The sequence below is a fragment of the Saccopteryx bilineata genome, chromosome 3 (genome assembly GCF_036850765.1).
Source record: "Saccopteryx bilineata isolate mSacBil1 chromosome 3, mSacBil1_pri_phased_curated, whole genome shotgun sequence".
Taxonomy (NCBI): Eukaryota; Metazoa; Chordata; class Mammalia; order Chiroptera; family Emballonuridae; genus Saccopteryx; species Saccopteryx bilineata.
Window position 1 is genome coordinate 263,237,247 of NC_089492.1, and position 4,393 is coordinate 263,241,639.

At 47.3% G+C, this 4,393-nt stretch overlaps 1 non-coding gene across 1 annotated transcript; it reads left to right on the plus strand.

Moving 5' to 3' along the window:
• Positions 1-2,892: 2,892 nt before the first annotated feature.
• On the plus strand, positions 2,893-3,027 carry LOC136332377 (small nucleolar RNA SNORA42/SNORA80 family). The gene has a single exon (XR_010730647.1). It is a non-coding gene; the product is annotated as a small nucleolar RNA SNORA42/SNORA80 family (small nucleolar RNA).
• The last annotated feature ends 1,366 nt before the right edge of the window (positions 3,028-4,393 follow it).

The window sequence follows — 4,393 nt, forward strand, 5'->3', positions numbered from 1 at the left end:
AACTCGTACTTGATTGCCCCACCTGGGCACTGTCCCCTCAGTGTTCCCATGCCAGTGACTGGCCCCAAGGTCTCTATGTTTGTCCAAGCCCAAGACCAGGTGCGACTTTGAATTCTTTTGACTTCCATAATCCCCACATCCAATCAATTGCCAACGTGTAAAAATCAATAAGAAAAAGACAAATAACCCACCGGAAAATCAGACAAAGCTGTATGTAGGCAGATCACAGAAGAGAAATACAAATGGCTAGAACCATATACAAAAGATGCTCAATCTCATGAGAAAGAAGGACATGCCCAGTAGAATGATCTTTCTTATATCCCGTTGAGATTGATAGAAATGTATGAATATGGGTAAAACTTTCTGTATTGGGAAGGGGTGAGGAAATGAGTGCTCTTATGCATTGTGGGTGGCAATATGGGTTGGCTGGGTCTCTCTAGAGAACCAGTTAGCAGCACCCATCAAAAATCAAACTGCACATACCTTGCAATCCACTCATGCCACCTGCAGTTACTTATCCCAGAGAAATACTGGGATACTCACCCGAGTAATCAGAGAGAAAGGATGATCATTGCAACATGGTTTATAAAAGCAAGAACTTAGAACAACCTAAGTGCTCACCAACAGGGGAAGAGTTAAATAAGCTGGATTCCTTTTCTTACGGTCAGTGCAGTGAGCCAGAGAGGCAGTGGTTCCAAACAGCAAGGTGCAGCCTCAAGAATCGCTGTGAAAAACCCTCCGAGGAATGCCAGACACCTGGTTAAGTAAAGTCAGAAGTTGGAGAACAATGTTGACTATATATGTTTATGTAAAATAGCCACACATTGTATATTTATAATAGTAGTTAATAATTATTTATTATAAAATAATAGCTAATATTTACATCATGCTTACTCTGTATCAGACATTCTTTTAAGTGACTTAGGTACACTGGCTCATTTAATTCTCATAATAACTCTATGGGATAGATATAATTATGATCATCAGCACCATGGATAGATGAGGAAACTGAGGCACAGAGAAGTATAACAAGGCTACACAGCTGGGATTCAAAACTGGATTGATTGTGTCTTTTAACTATTGCATTAGAGTACTAGTTAGGCACTGTACTAAGAGTTGGAATTTTTTTTTTTTTAGGTGAGAGGAGGGCATGTACTCCTACAGGGATCCACCTGGCAACCCCATCTGGGGTACATGCTCGAGTACCAAGCTACTTTTAGTGACTGAGGCTGATGTGCTCAGACCGACTGAGCTATCCTCAGCACGCCAGGCCATGCTCAAACCAGTCAGGTCTCTGGCTGTGGGAAGGGGGGAGGGAGAGAGGAAAGGGGGAGAAACAGATGGTCACTTCTGTGTGCCTTGACCAGGAATCGAACCTGGGACTTCTATACGCCAGGCTGATACTCTCTCTATCCACTGAGCCAGCAGCCAGAGCCTAGTTGGTATCTTTCTATTAACATTAATTAAGCTTTATAGATCAGGGAACTTGGCTACAGAGAGGTTAAAAAAATTCAACCAGAGTCACCTAGTTTGTCAGTAAAGGAGCCAAATTTCAACCTATGTATCTTATACATCAGCACCTGTGCCCTTAACCACTATATTATCTCTCAATATTTCTAGAGATTTATGACAAAGATCTCACACCAAACAACTGAGAAGAACACAGGGTAAAAAGAGATTGTCTTATCTTGGCCAGGTAGCTAAGTAGGTAAAGCATCCACCCAGCACACCAGAGGTTGTGGGTTCGAACCCTGGTCAGGGTATATTCAAGAAGCAATCAGTGAGTACATAACTAAATGGAACAACAACGAAGTGAAACAATGAGTTGATGCTTCTCTTTTTATCTCTCTCTCATTTAACTGCCTCCCTCAAATCAATGAAAAAATTAAAAAACAAGAAAGTACCAAAAAAAATGTAAAAAAAGAGGAGAGAAAGATTGCCTCTTTTCCATCCCACTTTCACTCCTGCTGGGAGCCTGGCCAGTCAGGACAGCCAGTTGCCGCCTCAGCCTGGGGCTAAGACTGGAGGCTGGGGTCAGAATGGACCCAGCTGGGCCTGAACAGACTGTCTACTGGTGGCGGCCCACAGTGGGAGGGGCCTCACCTATGTGATTAAAGCACTGGGGGACCAGCATCCCCTCCATGATTCTTTGCCATCTGGCTTTTGACTCCTGCATTCCCCTAAAACTGTTCTCCCAGGGCACACCACTGACCTGCTTATCAGACCCAATAGCAGCTTTTCTATTTTTACCTTTATTTCTCACCTCTACTGCCTCGGACACCACACCAGGAACTACTCTCCTCACCTTGCAATTCCCCTCGGTGTCGGCGACTCTGCAGTCACTGGACCCTTCCAGTGTCTCTGGCTGCTGCTTCTGGTCCCCTTCCTGGGCTGCTCACCTGCCCCCCCACCAGCTCTGTCCTCCCTGCCCCCTCTCACTCCACACTCTCACATTTTTAACCCACTATTTACATGCGATGCTCGCCATCCTCTAGGACTGTTCCTGAAGGCTCTCCTGAGCTCTAGACCTGGATGTCCATCTTGGGTGGCCCACAGGACACATCCAACCCTAGACCCCTGCTCTATGCCCTCCGTGGTGGTTAATGGAGGCAGCAGTTCAAGACGGAAACCACAGAGCCCACCCAGTCACCTCTTTTCCTGTCAGCTTCCACAACCCCATAAACTGCCAAGTTCTGTCAGTAGAAGCCCTGTGGCAGGCTGAATAATGGCCCCCCGAAGATATTTGTGTCCTATTCCTGGAATCTGTGAGTGTTACCTTTTATGGCAAAAAAGGACTTTGCAGATGTGATTGACTTAAGGCTCTTGAGATGAGGACAGTATCTTGGATTATCTGAGTGAGCCCTAAATGTAATCACAAGCATCCTTATAAAAGGGAGGCAGAGGGAGATTTGACAACAAAAGAAGAAAGAGGATCTCATAGTGCCCCACGCCAGAGCAAACTATGGCCCTGAACCATTGCCTGGCTTCTGCCCATAGGCTGCAGGCACTGAAGTGGGTCACACAGTGGGGGGGGGGGGGAGAAAGAGGAGATGCGACTATCAAAACAAAGGTTGGAGTGATTCAAGGAAGAAGTCATGAGCCAAGGAAGGCCAGCACCCTCCTGAAGCTAGACTAGGCAGGGAGATGGATGCTCTCCCGAGCCCCCAGAAGGAGCCATTCCCACCAACACCTTGCCTTCAGCCCACTGAAACTGACTAGATTTCCAGTCTCCAGAACTCTGAGGGAACAAATCTGTGTAATTTTAAACCATCACAATTTGTGATAATTTGTTACAGCAGCCGTAGGAAATGAATACAAATCCTCTTTTAGATGTTTCTCCCCTGTGTCCTCCTTCCTCCATCCTTGCTACTGCTCATCATCTCTTGTCTGCATCTCTTCCTACATCTTTCTGCATCCTGTAACGACTTTTATAACACATACGGACGACAGCCCATCATGCTTAGCACTGAGTGCAAGCCCCCCGTGTGACATTCCAGGTCCGCTCTGACCAGTCTCCCGCCTGTGGCTCTCGCTTCATCTCCTGCCTCTTCCTGCCTCACCCTTTATGCTTCAATACAGCTGTTCTGAACCCGGGGTCCAGGTACTGACTGCATCCTCCTACCAGATCTTGATGATGGCGAGGCTTCAGAAGGTCTGGGCACCTCCTGAAATTCAGGGCAAAACCTGTGGTGCCTGTGTTTGCTCCTGTGCGTCTCTGCAGACAGAACCCACAGACGGTCCTAAGCAGGCTCCGATGCCCCTAAGAAGATTACGCACTGGAGACAGCTTCTACTTCCCCCGCACACATCACGTTGCTCCCCAACAGCTCACCTTTCCTCCTGCTGCCATCTGTTTCCGTCTAGAATGCCCTTCCCCCAGGATTTCCTCATTTCATTCCAGTTTCTACTCCTACCGCAGTGCCACCTCCTCCAAAAGGACCCCCCCCACACACTCCCTGCCCAGCAACACAGATGAGAACCCCAAGGGAGGGACCTGGGTCTAGAGTTCAAAGTAGTTTTCCAAAGGACAACATTTCCCTCCCTCCGAGAAATTCTGGTGGCGGCCGTTAGATAATAATTTCCCCACCTCATTACCTAAACCACAAAACCTGGAAGAAATAAATGTTATAGTGCTGGTTTTAGAGCTGTGCTTTGGAAGCGAAGAGAATTGTGTGATTAATTCCAACCTGGGGGATTATGGCACCTCCACGGAAGGGATGTCATTTGAGCCATTTCTCACTGAAGGATGGGGAGAACTTTGATAAGGGGAAAGAAAGTAGTGGAGGCGGGAGAGGGCTTGGTGGGGGTGGGGGACGGTGAGTTGTCTGGCGCTGTTTGAACCTTTGGGTTTTGGAGGGAGCTGTGGCCTGAGGTCAATTTGAAGCCTCATCATG